General features: G+C 34.8%; 1 pseudogene; it reads left to right on the top strand.

Moving 5' to 3' along the window:
- Window positions 1-17,391, top strand: part of LOC119529490 — a 36,266-nt pseudogene extending 18,875 nt beyond the window's left edge.

Raw genomic sequence — 17,391 nt, 5'->3', positions numbered from 1 at the left:
AGTAAAAATAAAAATTGAAGCAAAAATAACATTTCAACTTAGCTTTCTATTGCCTCTAAAATCACGTCACTTCTACAGGTCACTATTTCTGACAAGAGAGCTATTATTGTTCCCCTCCCATATCTGTTGGGCATATAATAGAACATAGAAAGTAATAGATAGAATTCTTACATTTAAAAATATTTTCTTAAAATGAAGTATAATAATTGAAATCCTATCATATCTCTAATCGTTTATATTGCCTTAAAGCTGCTTTATATGACAGACCTAGTTGTAGCATAATATCTTTGACATTCATATCTACATGAATGGATATGGATATTTCACAGTCCACTCAAATAAATCTCACAGAATATGCCAAGCCTTCCAATAAGAACAACAAAAAATCTACAATGCTAATCTGTTTTTAAGAAAAAATATGTTCAATATCTATTATTACTGCATTTGAAAGTGGATTCACTTTTTAAAACACATGTAACAATCCATAGTACTTCATAATAATACTTGAAAATACTTCATATATGGCTAAGTCTCTACAAGACTAATTTTTCCCCAATTAAAAAAAATTAATTAGATGCAATGGTTTCACAGAAAAATCCATGCACAAAATAGTTTCCAACAGCCCCCTCCCCACACACGCAATTTTCCCTATTATTTACATTGTGCTTTAGTGGGGTAACTTTGTTACAATTGATGAAACAATATTATTATAATTATACTGTTAGCCATAGACCATAGTTTCCATTAGGGTTCTCTATTTTGTTCAGTCCTATATATTCTATTAACAAATACACAAATGAAAATTATTCCTTTGAACTGCATTCAAATCTATGATTCAGTGGGGTTAATTACATTCACAATATTTTGCTATAATGAATCTACATATTACCAAAACTTTTCCATCACCCCACACAGACACACAGTTTAAGCATTAACTCCACATTCCCCACCTCATTCATGGCTCCCAGTAGCCTGTATTCTAATTTATTATTCCATGAATTTGTCTATTATAATTAATTAATATCAGTGGGATTATATAATGTTCTGGTTTGCTAATGTTGCCATTATGCAAAATACCAGAAATGGATAGGCTTTTATAAAAGGGATTATTAAGTTACAAATTTACAGTTCTGTGGCTATGAAAGTGCCCAAACTAAGGCATCAACAAAAGGATACCTTCACTGAAGAAAGGCTGATGGCGTCCAGAGCACCCACGTCAGCTGGGAAGGCATGTGGCTGGCGTCTGCTGTTCCTGGGTTGTGTTTCAGCTTCTCTTTCAGCTCCTGTGCATCCTTAACTTAGCATCTCCAAATGTCCTTTTGTCTGCAACTCCAAGCGTCTCTGAGCACCTCTGTCAGCTCCCAAGTGTTGTTCCAAAAGCCTCTCTTGGCTGCTCTTGGAGCATTTTGTCCTCTTTTAGCCTCTCCAGAGCAAACTCTGGGCTAGCATCTCAAAGCATCAGCAAGTGCCTGGGTCTGAGATGGCTCTTTTAAAGGACTCTAGTAAACTAATCAAGACTCATGCTGAATAGCTGGGGTCACACCTCCATGGAAATAATCTAAAGTATCACCTACAGTTGGGTGAGTCATGTCTCCATGGAAACAACCTAATCCAAAATATCCCACAAGATTGGATTAAAACATGGCTTTTGTGGGGAAATAATATATCCAAACCTGCACGAACATCATTTGTCCTTTTGTCCTTTGTCCTTATTTAACTCAACATGCTGTCATCAAAGTTCATCCATTTTGTTGCATGCATCAGAACCTCATTCCTTTTCATGGCTGCATAATATTCTGGTATACGTATGTATATACCACATTTTGCTTATCCATTCATCTGTTAATGGGCACTTGGGCTGTTGCCATCTGTTGACAGTTGTGAATAAAGCCACTATGAACATCAGTGTGCAAATAATCTGTTCAAGACCCTACTTTCAATTCTTTTGGGTATATACCTAGAAGTGGGATTTGCCACATCGTATGATAATTCAATGCTTAATTTTCTGAGGAACTGAAACAGTTTTCCACAGCAGCTGCACCACATTACATTCCCACCAACAATAAATTGATTTTCTTATTTCTCCACATCCTCTCCAACACTATATTTTCTATTTTTTTTTAATAGTAGCCATTCTCATGGATGTGAAATGGTATCTCATGGATTTGATTTGCCTTTCCCTAATGGCTAATGATGTTGAGCATGTTTTCATGTGCTTACTGGCTATTTGTAAATCTTCTTTGGAGAAATGTTTATTCAAGTCTTTTTCCCATGTTTAATAGTGTTGTCTTATTGTTGTTTAACTGTAGGATTTCTGTATATATTCTGGATTTTAAATCCTTATCAGATATGTGCTTTCTTCCATTCTGTAGGTTGCCAATTTATTTTCATGATGAAGTCTTTTGGTGTCTCCAATTTTAAAATTTGGATGAAATCCCACTTATCCTTTTTTTTTTTTCTTTTGGTTGCCCCTGCTTCTGGTGTGATGTCTAGAAAACCATTGTCTAATGAAAGATCTTGAAGATACTTCTCTGTGTTCCTGGAGTTTTATAGTTTTGGTTCTTATATTTAGGCCATTGATCCATTTTGAGTTGATTTTGTAAACGGTGTGAGGTAGAGATCCACTTTCATTCTTTTGCATATAATTATCCAGTTTTCCCAGCACCATTTGTTGAAGAGCCTATTTTTTCCCTATTAAATGGACTTGGCACCATTGTCGAAAATCAATTGGCTATAATGTGAGGGTTTATTTCTGAATTCTCAGTTTGATTCCATTATTCTATATGTCTATCCTTGTGCCAATGCCATGCTGTTTTCAAGACTATAGCTTTGCAATAAGTTTTAAAAAAGGATGTAGAGTTCTCCATCTTCGTAGTTTTTTCAAGATGGTTTTGGTTATTCAGGGCCACTGAAAATTCCATATAATTTTTTTTTTGTTAGAGAAGTTGTGGGTTTACAGAACAATCATACATAATTGTTATGAACACCTTGAATTTTTGTGGTACATTTGTTATAATTGATGAAAGCAACTGAGGTTTACAATTGATGTATTATGTAGTGCAGTTTCATGAATTTTTTTTTAAATTTATTTTATTACCATATATACAGCCTAATATTTCTCCTCTTAAACACATTCTTATATATATTTTGGTGCTGTTAATTATGTTCAAAATGTTGTGCTACCATCACCACCATCCATTACTAAAATATTTCCATCTTTCCAATGGGAACTCTGTACATTTTAGGCCTTAATTCCTTATTCTTTTTCCCCACTCTGTTCCCTGGTCTTCCATATAAATTTGATAACTGGATTTTCCATTTATGCAAAGATGGCTGTTGGGATTTTGATTGGGATTGTGCTGAATTTATAAATTGATTTTTGTAGAATTGACTCCTAACAATATTTAGTCTCCCAATCCATGAACACAGTATGTCCTTCCTTTTATTTAGGTTTTCTTTGTTTTGCAGTTTTCTGTGGACAGTTCCTTTACATATTTGGTTAAATTTATTCCTAGATATTTGATTTTTTTGATTGTTATTGTAAATGGATTTTTTCTTGATTTCCTCTTCAGATTTTTCATTACTTGTTTTAGAAACACTACTTATTTTTGCATGCTGAACTTATACCCCACCACTTTGCTAAATTTGTTTATATAAATTTTTATAGAAATGTTGGATTTATATATGGTAATAGAATACATTTTTTTTAATCCATGAAACTGCACTACACACCAATACATCAATTGTAATCTCAAATGTCTTCATCAATTCTAACTAATGTACCATATCAATGCAAGGTGTTAATAATAGGGGGGCATATGGAAACCATGCATTTTATGTATGATTGTTCTGTAAATCAGGATTTTCTCTATTTGGGTCATGTTATCTGCAAATAGGGAAATCTTTGCTTCTTCTTTTCCAATATGCATGCTTTTTACTTCTTTTTCTTGCCTAATTGTACTGGCTAGAACTTCCACTACAATGTTGAATAACAATGGTGACAGTGGACATCCTTGTCTTATTCCTGATCTTAGAGGGAAAGCTTTCTGTCTCTCACCACTGAGCCTGATGTTAGTTGTGGGTCTTTCATATATGTCCTTTATCATGTTGAGGATGTCTTCTTCTATTCCTAGTTCTCTGAGTGTTTTTGACAAGAAGGAATGCTGATTTTGTCAAATGCCTTTTCTACCTCAATTGAGATGATCATGAGTTGTTTTTCTTCACCCTGTTAACGTAGAATATTACAGTAATTGATTTTCCAATGTTCCAGCCATTACATAGCTGGAAAAAAACCCACTTGATCATGGTGTATAAGCCTTTTAATTTGGTTTGTTAGTATTTTGTTGAAGATTTTTGCATCTATATTCAGATGGATATTGATTTGCAATTTTTCTTTACTTGTGGTGTCTTTATCTGGCTTTGGCATCTAGGATGATGTTGTTCTCACAGAATGATTTAGGAATTGTTCCCACCTCTTCAAATTTTGGAAGAGTTTGAGAAGGATGGTGTTAATTCTTCCTGGAATAGTTGGTAAAATTCACCATTGAAGTGGTGTGGTCCTGGGCTTTCCTTTGTTGGTAGGTTTGATTACTGATTCTATCTCTTTACTAATTATTGTTCTGTTGAAATCTTCTATTTCTTTTGAGTAGCATAGTTAGAGTGTGTGTTTCTATAAATTTATCCATTTCATTAGGTTAATAATGTTGGGGTATGCTTGTTCATAGTATCCTCTCGTAATCCTTTTTATTTCTGTAGGATTGGTATTAATGCCCCTCATTTCACTTATTTAGTTATTTGCATCCTCTGACCTTTTTTTTCCCTTGTCAATCCAGCTAAAGGTTTGTTGATTTGATTGATCTTTTCAAAGAACTAACTTTTGTTGATTCTCTGTATTGTTTTTAATTGTATATTTCATTTATCATTTCCTTTATCAACACTCTAATTTTTCTTATTTCCTTTCTTCTGCTCCCTTTGGGTTTAGTTTGCTCTTCTTTTTCCAAACTGTCCAGTTGTGAGGTTACCACGTAACTTGAGATCTTTTTTCTTTCTTAATATAAGAATTTAAAGCTAAAAATTTCCCTCAGCACTGCCATAGCTACATCCCATAAATTTTCATGGTTGTGTTTTCATTTTAATTTGTCTGAATATATTTCTAAATTTCCCTTGTGATTTCTTCTTTAACCCATTTTTTTTTGTTTGTTTGTTTAAGAGTATATTCTTTATTTCCACATATATGTGAATTTTACAGCTCTCCCTGTAATAGTGATTTCTGGCTTCCTTACCTTGTGGTTGGAAAAGATACATTGTATGATTTCAATATTTTTGTGATATTGAGACTTGTTTTATGACCTAACATATGGTCTATTCTGGAGAATGATCTATGTTCACTAGAGAAGAATGTGTATTCTGCTGCTGTTGGGTGAAGTGTTCTATATATGTCTTTTAGTCCCAGTTTGTTTTTTGAGTTCACTAATTCTTCTTCCAGCTCTAATTTGCTGTGAACCCCTCTAGAGAATTTTTAGTTTCAGTTGTGGCCTTCAATTCCAGTATTTCTGTTTGCTTCCTTTTTTCAATTTTTATTTCTTTATTGTGATTCTAATATTATTTTTTAATTGTTTTCATAATATATTTTCATATTTTCTTTGTGTTTTTCTTTTTCTCCTTGAGCACATTGAGGGTCATTTTTTAGAAGTTTTTACCTGGTATGTCCAAAGTCTGATCTTCTTTGTTGATGATTACTGGAATTTTATCTTATTCCTTTTGATGAGTCACCATTTCCTATTTGTTAGTCTCATATATTTTGTTTCACACTGTACATTTTAATCTTTTAAAGTGATGATGTTTTAGTTTGCTAAATTTGCCACAATGCAACATATCAGAGATGGGTTGACTTTTGCAATGGGGATTTTTTAACCTATGACTTATAGTTCTGAGGTCCTGAAAATGTCCAAATCAAGGCATCATCAGTACAATACCTGGACTCTTAAGTCAGGCCTCTGGTGATCCTCAGCTCCTCATAGAAGGGCTCATGGTGGATGCCTGGTCACTCCTTTCTCTCCTGGGTATTGTTGCTTTCAGCTTCTGGCTTCTCTGTCTGTGGCTTTTTTCTCTCTGAGCCTCTGCATCTTTTCTTTCTGAATTCTGTGTTTCTCTGAATTTCATCTTCTATAAAGGACTCTAGGAAGAGGATTAAGACCCAAGTGGGACATGCCTCAATCACCTAATCAAAAGTTCCACCCACAGTAGGTCTACACCCATAGGAATGGATTAGCTTTAAAAACATGATCTTTTTCTGGAGTCCATAAAACCTCCAAACCATCACATCAACTTTCAGATTTAGTCCCTGAGTTATTGGTTCCTTAAGTTTGTATCCTGTTAATAATATGATAGAGATTTCCTTGAGTACCAGAAGTTAGCAAAAACAATCAAAGCAATGCAAAGAACACATTCAAAGCTTTATAAATTTTCTCTGCATGTGCTGGTACTCTACTTCAAAGTTTACCTCTCCTATCAAGAAGATCAGCTTAAAGTCAACATGATTTTCAGGTCCTCTCATTTTTTCTGAATCTTTCCCTGAGCTTTGGCTTCCTCATGGCCAAAATAGTAAGTTTATAGGAATTTGAATATCTTCTCTACTTCCTATAAAACAGACTCTCTCCCCCTCCTGGTGTTCCATTGTATGTCTTAAAGTAGGTAATCCTTTGTCCCACACTGCTTTGACTTAATTGTTTCATTTTTAAATTCAATTTTATTGAGATATATTCACATAACAAACACTAATCCAAGGTGAACAATCAGTTGTTCACAGTACCATCATATAGTTGTGCATTCATCACCACAATCAATTTTTGAACATTTTCATTACTCCAGAACAAAAACTAAAAATAGGAATAAAAATTAAAGTAAAAAACATCCCATTCCCCTGACCCCCTTATTATTCATTTAATTTTTGGCCCTGTTATTCTACTCATCTGTCCATAGACTGGATAAAGGGAGTGTGAGCCACAAGATTTTCACAATCACACATTCACACTGTGTAAGCTATATAGTTATACAATCCTTAAGAATCAAGGCTCCTGGGTTGCAGTTCAGTTTCAGGTATTTCCTTCTAGCTATTCTGATACACCAAAAACTAAAAAGGGATATCTATATAATGCATAAGAATAACATCCAGAATGACCTCTTGATTCCATTTGAAATCTCTCAAATGACTCTCAGCCACTGAAACTTTATTTTTTTTCATTTTGCTTCCCTCTTTTGGTCAAGAAGATTTTCTCAATCCCATGATGCTGAGTCCAGACTCATCCCTGTGAGTCATCCCCGTGTTGCAAGGGAGATCTACACCCCTGGGATTCACATCCCATGTAAGGGGGAGGGCAGTGAGTTTACCTGCAGAGTGGGTTTAGAGAGACAGGCCACATCTGAGCAACAAAAGAGGTTCTCTGGGAGTGACAGGCACAATTATAAGTAGGTTTATCGTTACCTTTGCAGTAACAATCTTCATAAGGGCAAACCCCAAGATTGAGGGCTCAGCCTTCTAAATTAGTAGTCCCCAATGCGCATGAGAATAAGTAATTCCCCAGGTGGGGAAGTTTAATATTTCCATATTTTTCCCCAGTCCCTCGAGGGGGCTTTGCAAATGCATTTTTATTCACTTCCCAAAGTACTTTGGGATGCATTGGGGCTTCACATTAACCTGTACAAACCAACCAGATCTCAAGGTTCCATGTAAATTATGGTGTTTGAATAAACTGATCATACAAGTTAAATTCCATAGTGTGCTACAGAAAATATTGATTTTGCACTGACTATATATCTTTTCCTTTGTCATACAGAGTTGAAGTTTTAAAACACCATCAATATCATCCTTTACCCTTTAGCCTTATTTATGTTAGTCCTAATGAAGTTCATTTTGTTCATTTGTCTAGTTGAAATCTGATTTCTTTTTTACCTTCTTTAATATTTGCTTTATGGACTAATGCTGACATTCATAGCTGCCAAACTCTGGCTCTGAGTCTCAGGTGACACAAAAATACCCGAAGTTCCAGGGACTGACCAGGTTATATACAAAAGTGCTCAGCATCTCAGAATTTAGAAATAACCATTACAATTTAGGAATAGATGCAACTGCTGCAAGTGCTTACAATCTATGAACCCGTAGCATAAGCCTTCCCCTGATAACCCTATGCTCTCAGATTCAATTCTCAGTTTGCACATTTTAGTTAGCCCATATTAGTGAGGTGTTATAATGTTTGTCTTTTCATTTCTGGTTTATTTTCACTCAGCATACCTCACAACTTCATTCCTTCCTGTAGCCACTCAATAGTCTATTGTATGTATACACCACAGTTTGCCATCTGCTCACCTCCACCCATTGCAAATTGTGACTACTGCCACTGTTAACACCAGTGTGCAAATGTCTATTCATGGCCCTGTTTTCAGTTCTTCCAAGTATACACCCAATAAAAGTATTTCAGGACCATATGGCAATGCCATACTTAGCTTACTGTGGAACCACCACACTGTCCACCAGATGGGCTGCACTATTCTACTTCCCCACCAACAGTGTTTAGGTACATCCCTCTCTTGACATTTTCTCCAGCACTTGTATCCCTCTCTTTATTTTATCAGCAGTTTTATTCACACACTATACATTCCCACCTAAGTAAACAATCAGTGGTTCCCAGTATAATCACATAGTTATGCATTCACCATCACAATCTATCTGAGGACATTTCCGTTTCTTCCACAAAGAAAGAGGAAGAGGAGAATAAAAAAGAAAAGAGAAAAAAAGAAAAAGAAAAAATAGAAAAAGAAAAAATAAAAGACAAAATAAAAAGAAAATAAAATACAATGAAAAGGTCAGACAACATCACCACCTCCATCATCTCTTCCTCATATCCCCCTCGTATAGAAATTTGACTTTGGTATATTGCCTTTTTTGCAATTAATGGAAGCATATTACAATGTTACTGTTAACTATAGACTCTAGTTTGCATTGATTGTATTTTTCCCCAATACCATCCCATTTTCAACACTTCGCGAAGTTGACATTCATTTGTTCTCCCTCATGTAAAAACATTCTTATATTTCTATGTTTAATCACTATCATTGGCAACTCTGGGTTTCACAAAGTTATACAGTCACACTCTTTATCTTCTACCTTTCCTTCTGGGGTCATACATGACCCTAACCTTCCTCTTTCAACCATACTCAAAGTCATTGTTGTTTAGTGTACTTACAGTATTGTGCTACCATCACACAGTATTGTGCTATCCATTTCTGGATCTATGCAATCAATCCTATTGAACATTTCATACTCCTTCAGCATCAAATGCCCGATCTCTACCCTCTTTCTATCTCCTGATAACCTGTGTTCTCAGTGTTAACTCTCAAAGTTTGCTCATTAATTTTAGTTCATATGAATAAGACCATCCATATTTGTACTTTTATTTCTGACTACTTTCACTCAACATAATTTCCTCAAGATTCATCCATGCTGTTATATGCTCTATGACTTTACTCTGTCTTAAAGCTGTGTAATATTCCATTGTACGTATATACCACAGTATGTTTATCTTCTCGTCCATTGATGGACATTTGGGCTGTTTCAACCTCTTGGCAATCCTGAAAATGCCACTATAAACATCAGTTTACAAATGTCTGCTCATGTCCTGGCTTTCAGTTCCTCTGAGCATATACCTAGTAATGGGATTGCTCTAACATATGGCAGTTCTATATCTTGTTTCCTGAGAAATAGCCACACTGCCTTCCAGGGTTTTTCACCATTCTACATTCCCATCAACAGTGAATAAGTGAGTCTCTCTCTATATATCCTCCCAGCACTTGTAACTTTCTGCCTTTTTTTTTTTTTTTTTTTTTTTTTTTTTGGGTAATGACCATTCTAGTAGGCATGAAAAGATATCTCATTGTGGTTTTGATTTGCATTTCCCTGATAGCCAGTGAAGTTGAGCATCTTTTCATATGTTTTTGATCCATTTATATTTCCTCTTCAGAAAAGTGTTTGTGTCTTTTGCCCATTTTTAAATTGGGTTATTTGTCTTTTTGTTGTTGAGTCACAGGATTTCTTTATATATTCTGGATAGTAAACCCTTATCTGAGTGTGGTTTCCACATGTTGTCTCCCCTTGCATAGGCTGCCTTTTTGCCAAAGATCTTTGAAGCATAGAGGTATTCGATTTTAAGGAGGTCCCATTTATTTATTTTTTTCTTTCATTGCTTGAGTTTTAGATGTAAGGTCTAAGAAACTACTGCCTATCACTAGATCTTGAAGATGCTTTCTTACATTTTCTTCTGGGAGCTTCATGGTACTGGCTTTTATAGTTAGGTCTTTAATCCATTTTGAGTTAATTTTTGTATAGGGTGTGAGATAGGAGTCCTCTTTCTCTCTTATGGATATGGAAATACAGTTCTTCCACCAGTGTTTGTTGAAGAGACTATTGTCCCAGCTGGGTGGACTGGCAGCCTTGTCAAAAAGCAATTGACCATAGATCTAAGACTGTATTTCTGAGCTCTTCTTTTGATTCCATTGATCACTATGCTCACCTTTATGCATGGTTACTTCTTCAGCATAACATTTATTTTTTAAAAAATTAAAATGCATTTTTCTTGCATCTAGGGGAGTAGAATTATAAGAACTGATAAGAATACTTTACTTCAACATTAAGTTGAAGTGCTTTAACAGAACCTAAAAATTTAATTGTGTTTTACAGAACTTAAAAATTCATTTCTCATCACTCTGCTATATAACCAAGACTGCTTATTTTAATAATGATAAATAATGTTGGAATATTTTCAAAATCATAATTATAATTAAAGATTGTATCAGCATAATCAAGTTAATAGCAACACTTTGAAATTAGTTCTACTTCCAAATTACACTTTAAAACTTTTAAAATAAACTATCCAGCATCAGCTTAAGAATTATTTTTTTTTGCAAAAAAGTTCTAAACTCCAACTTTTTCATAAAAAAGTTTGGTTAGTAGGACTTTGGGTATCTGACCAAGAAAGATAGGAGAAAAGAAAGAAACATAGGAAGGAAAGAAGAGATACTAAACAACAGTAATTTCTGTGACCTAGTAAATATCCAATCAAATGTTCTGACCAAGAATTAAAGTAACACTTTATTTCTCTTTCGGACAGTTGTTAGAGGAGAAAAAAAAAAACAACAGGATTTTTGAGAAGTTATGGTGAAAAAATTGCTTTAAAAATTATGTATTGTTAAAGCCACTATTTGTGAGGAAATTTCCCAAATGTAATTAAGAGATAAACCATGATATAAACTTTCTTCTTTGTCAGGGTAAGGCACTTTTCAGATTCTGGCAGAACAGTTCCTAATTTAATTTGCCTACAAGTTATATGAAATGCATAGGATGTCTATGTACTATTGCTCCAGAAACACCAATGGGACTTAAGTTTGTGAATTTTCAAAAATAAGGTATTAGTATTCTGTGATGGAGGTCTGCCAAGGAGAGGAGGAGCATTAAGGCACCAGAAGTAAAAAATGAAACATGTATCTAAGAACCATTCCGAATCTAGTAGCCATCAGGCCTCTCTAAAATCCAAGTAAACTGCCTTCCTGGGCATAAATTGTGTTTTTTTAATAATAAGCTTTAGATATTTATATATATATTGTTCACATACCATACTATTCAAAGATCCAAAGTGTACAATCAATTGCCCATGGTACCATCATATAGCTGTGCATCCAACAACAAAATTAATTTTTTTCAAAATTTTTAGAATATTTTCATTACTCCAGGAAAGAAACAAAGACAAAAAAAGGAAACTCAAATCCTCCCATACCCCTAACCATGCCCCCCTTCCATTATTGAGTCATAGTTTTGGTATAGTACATTTGTTACTGTTGATGAAAGAATGTTAAAATGCTACTAACTGTAGCACATAATTTGCAATAGGTATATATTTTTTTCCTGTATGCCTTTCTATTATTAACTTCTAGTTATAATGTCATACATTTGTTCTAGTTCATGAGAGAGATTTCTAATATTTGTATAGTTAATCACGGACATTGCCCACCACAAGATTCACTGTTTTATACATTCCAAACTTTTAACCTCCAACTTTCCTACTGATGACATACATGACTCTGAGATTACCCTTTCCACCACATTCACACACCTTTCAGCACTGTTAGTTATTCTTACAACATGCTGCCATCACCCCTGTCCAATTCCAAATGTTTGAGTTTACCCTAGTTGAACATTCTGCTCATAATAAGCCACCACTCCCCATTCTTTAGCCTCATTCTATATCCCAGTAACTTATATTTCAAATCTGTGAGTTTACATATTATAATTAGTTCATATTGTGAGACCCTGCAATATTTGCCTTTATGTGTCTGTCTTATTTCACTCAATATAGTGCCCTCAGTGTTTCTTCATCAACCCATTTCTTTTAAGATGGTTTTGTTCAAACACCATACATTCTGTCCTAAGTAAACAATTATTGGTTCCCAGTATAGTCATGTATTCATGTATTCAGTACCATCACCAGTATCTGTATAAGGACATCTCCATTTCTTTCACAAAGGAGGAGGAAGAGTCAAAGAAGGCAGAGAAACAAAAGAAAAAGAAAAGAGAAAGAGAGAGGGAAACAAACAAAAAAAAACCAAAATGACAACTAGAAAGCAACAAAAGGAAAGATAGCATTAACCTAAAGTAGAAAGAGTCAGACAACATCACCAATGCCAGGAGTCCCATACGCTTCCCCTATTCCCCACCCCCATATGCATTTAGCTTTGGTATATTGCATTTCTTATATCAAAGAAAGCATAATCCCAGTCTTTATCTTTTGTCTTGTGTTCTAGTGTCCCACATGGTCCCAACCTTCCTCTTTCACCCATACTCACAGTCATCTTTGTTCAGTGTACTTACACTGCAGTGCTACTATTGTTTTCCAAACCTCTCACTCCTGTCTTTTCCTTTCTGTTTGCAGTGCTTCCTTTAGTGTTTTCTGTAGAGCAGGTATCTTGTTCACAAAGTCTGTCATTGACTGTTTGTCAGAGAATATTTTAAGCTCTCCCTCATATTTGAAGGATAGTTTTGCCAGATATAGGATTCTTGGTTGTTGGTTTTTCTCTTTCAGTATCTTAAATACATTACCCCACTTCCTTCATGCCTCCATGGTTTCTATTGATAAATCCTCACATAGTCTTATTAAGCTTCCTTTGTATGTGATAGATCACTTTTCTCTTTTTACTTTAGGGATTCTCTCTGTCTTTGATGTTTGATAACCTGATTAAGTGTCTTGGTGTAGACCTATTCAGATCTATTCTGTTTGGGGTATGCTGTGCTTCTTGGATCCGTAATTTTATGTCTTTCATAAGAGATGGGAAATTTTCATTGATTATTTCCTCTAATATTGTTTCTGACCCTTTTCCCTTCTCTTCTCCTTCTGGGACAGCAATGACACATACATTCTTGCTTTACATTTTGTCCTTGAGTTTCCGGAGATGTTGCTCATATTTTTCCATTCTTTTCTCTATCTGTTCTTTTGTGTGTAGGCTTTCAGCTGTCTTGTTCTCCAGTTCCCGAGTGTTTTCTTCTCCCTCTTGAGATCTGCTATCGTATGTTTCCATTGTGTCTTTCATCTCTTGTGTTGTGCCTTTCATTTTCAGAGATTCTGCCAGTTGATTTTTCAAATTTTCAATTTCTACCTTATGTACACCCAGTGTTTTCATTATACAGTTCATCTCTTTTGCCATATTTCCCTAAACTTTTAGAATTGATTTAGTATTAGTTGTTTAAATTCCTGTGTTTCAGTTGAAATGTAAGTTTGTTCCTTTGACTGGGCCATAACTTTGTTTTTCTTAGTATAGATTGTAGTTTTCTGTTGTCTAGGCATGGTTTCCTTGTTTACCCCAATCAGGTTTTCCAAGAATGGGCTCAGGTCCCAGAAGATAAATTGTTTTTAAATTCATGAATAAGTCTTATATAAATGTGTTCCCCTTTTACTGGGACTGCTGGCTACCCTAACCATGCCAAGAGGCTAAGTACAGATAACTGCTGTTAGATCTGCTGTGGCATATAATCTGTGTACATGACCATTAATTCCCACTTTTGTTCTGGTTGAGGTTCTATAATGCTTAATTAAACACAATAAAACTGGTTTGACCATAAGGAAAGATTTGAAACATCTTTCCATCATTGTCTTTAAACAATCCAAGGTGTCGTCCTTTTGGAGGAACAGCAGGCAATTCAGAACATGCTTCTATGTTCAGCAAGGAACAGAGCTAGTAGATGCCTATGGTATCAAAGGATGGGGTCTGCCAGGTCACCACCAGCAGGGCCAGAGCTGATTGAGAGCTTTGGTTGCCAAGTCACAATCCACAGGCTTGAGCATGACCATGGAGTGGCTGGTGACAGGGCAGAGACCATCTAACACCTTTGGCCTGGATACAGCATGTGCCGATGATGCCCACTACTATTTTACCATGTCACTGATGTGCTGAAGAAACCCTGTCATTGTTCTGAAGATGCCCTGAATTCTGAATTTTGTTGGATTGCTTCTTTGTGATCTAATAAGCTTATTTCCATTTATCTTGTAGACTGAGACTGGAAGTTAGATCTAAGGGCTAAATTAGACTCCTGTGTTATTTTTTTTCCCCAAGAATACTTCATAGGTAATTCCATATATATCAAGCCACATCATGTCAGAAGTTGCATATTATCTGGTTTTCTCTCATTTAGCAATACGAATATTGATCAGTGGGTTCAGGGAGTGACACCAATTTATTTGACCTAATGGTGTTATTATCTTCTGAAAACTCTTTGAATCAGTTGAGAAAAATTATCTCATTCTTTCATTCCAATTGCATTTATTATGGATATTTTCCTGTAGAGACAAACTTTCCCTCATTCTCTAGGTATTTAGAGACTGAAATCCAGTTCCTATAGGAAAGACAAGATACATACAAGGGACCAAAACTTTTCTTTTGGAAATGTCCACAGTAATTTGGTAGATACGGAGAACAAAGTCTGGGAAAAAAAATAAGAACCATTTGTCTTTAGCTGTGCATTAAAAAACATCAATATTTTAAATCAAAGGCAAATTATTCTAAATTTTTGTGCTCTTATGCTGTTTATAATTAAGAATATGAAATTGAAGATAATGAGATCTTGAACAGCAATTGAGAAAGACAAAAGGAAAGTATATGGGTGGTATCGAGATATGTTTGAGCAATGAGATTGATATTTTCTGCGCTATCTGTATAAAATAAAACTAAGAAGTCTTCTCACCCCTTCTTTTGTTAACCTTCTTCTTCTTTATGCAGATGTGACTTCACATATTTCTTCATCTCCACTTACCTATACGTATATCCTTTTTCCTTAAACTATCCCCAATTGTCTTTCTTTTCCATCTTATAACATGCCCTATGCTTAGAATCTTTTCTTCAGTCTTCCAACCTCAGTCTTTTCCAGTAATTGCCCACAGACATACATCTACAAAAGTAATAAAATCTCCTTACTCTTGCCAAAAAAAGGCCATGCACAATAAGCCTTAATTATTTCTTAAACCTTATTTCCTATTTATTATTTTGTGTTCTATTACACTGTGCTCACTGTTTGTTGTACAAAAATGTCCTCTTTTTTTTTTTATCCCTCTGGTAGTTTATACTTGGGTTTTTTCCTTTATTACCTTTGCACTTTTCTTGACCTACCTACTTTCTATCCATCTTTCAAGGCCCATCTTAAGCCTATTTTTTCATAAAAGCATTTGTATATTTTATTCCTATGACTCTCAGAACTTCTTTTTTATTCCTTTTCCTTGTTTTATATTCCATCTAGTAGCAAAAATATTTATACAATTCTCCTACATATTCATTTATTCATTCATTCATCAATTATAAGGTAAATCACAGTGCTAGGGAAAGTGAACTTATAAAAAATGAATATATCATGGAGTATTTATCAAAAATGGAGTTGTTTATAAAATATTATTTCAGTATCCTTATCAAAACTCAGTCAAGCTAGAAAGCATTATATAAGTGCTTTGTTTTTCCTTTTAGTGTGTTTTGGTTCCTGGCATGACCATGTGAAAGGTTGGTGGGAAAAGAAGAATGATCACAGCATGTTGTATCTGTTCTATGAGGATATCCAAGAGGTGAGGGCAGTCCTTAAAATAAGAGAGAAAAAGTCAGGGATCTGCAGAGGACTTTTCATAATAATGTTAGAAACTGAATTCAATTCACACTACTTTGTGCAACAGTGGCATCTGAAGCTAGCAGCTAATAGGCCATTATCTGGAGAAGTAGCAGCTCCTTAATGTAAGGAGACTACGAAAAGTTTGAAATAATTAAATACACAATAAGGGAGAAAAAGGATTTTAGAAGTAAACTTTCAATGCACATTGAAAGTTTAGCTAGATGTTTAAGGAATTTAAATTTCTACAGGCACAGGCCAATGGACAAAGTCTTCCAGTGGAAATGGAAACTTGTTGCTTTACTTTCCTTCATCATATGTTCATAAGATTCTTTAACCAATAGGCTTCTTCCCTAGAACAGCCAGAATATCTTTTCTTATTTTTCATGAGTTAATGGAATTTGGTATATATGGAATTTATACTCTGAAATTTCTTCGGTGGATGATAAGGAATGAAATAGTAGGAATGAAAAACGGCTGATTCCATATTCTATTTGCTGAGCTGTCCAATAATCATTCTTGTAAAAATGATTTACTAAAAGGCACAATGCAGCTCTTAGTTTACTGACTCCCTGATTAGTCAGGCATTTATCTCCTTTTCTATAGGATCCAAAGCGGGAATTGTTAAAACTGATGAAGTTCCTAGAAAAGGACCTTTCAAAAGAAGTTATAGATAAAATTCTCCACAACACTTCATTCAAGGTGATGAAGAATAATCCACACGCAAATTATACAACATTAGACTCCTCTGCCATGGATCATAAAATTTCCCCATTTATGAGAAAGGGTGAGTCCTAATATGTAGCATTCAGACTAGACAGAAAATGGAAGAACTAAGACTTGTTTAATATAATACAAATTATTGACAGAAGAATAAATGAGGAAATGATTTCAATACTAATTTGTATTTACCTGTCCATACCATGTTATTCCTACATCTAGTCATGTTCATTAAATTTTTTTTAAAGTGTGGAATTCATTCTTAGGCATAATTGAAGGTGGACTTGTGATCTGGCTCTCAGAATGAAGTAGGCAGGTAAGGCATAGCTAAGAAATAAGTAAATAATTTCAATGTCTTTGTAATTTTTCTAACAGGAATCTCAGGAGATTGGAAGAATCACTTCACTGTGGCTCAAAATGAGAGATTTGATGTGTACTATCAGGAAAACATGGCAGGATCTACACTGAAATTCCGAACAGAGATTTGA

The sequence above is a fragment of the Choloepus didactylus genome, chromosome 3, assembly GCF_015220235.1.
Source record: "Choloepus didactylus isolate mChoDid1 chromosome 3, mChoDid1.pri, whole genome shotgun sequence".
In the NCBI taxonomy this organism is placed as follows: Eukaryota; Metazoa; Chordata; class Mammalia; order Pilosa; family Megalonychidae; genus Choloepus; species Choloepus didactylus.
This window is presented reverse-complemented; position numbering and strand designations above follow the sequence as displayed.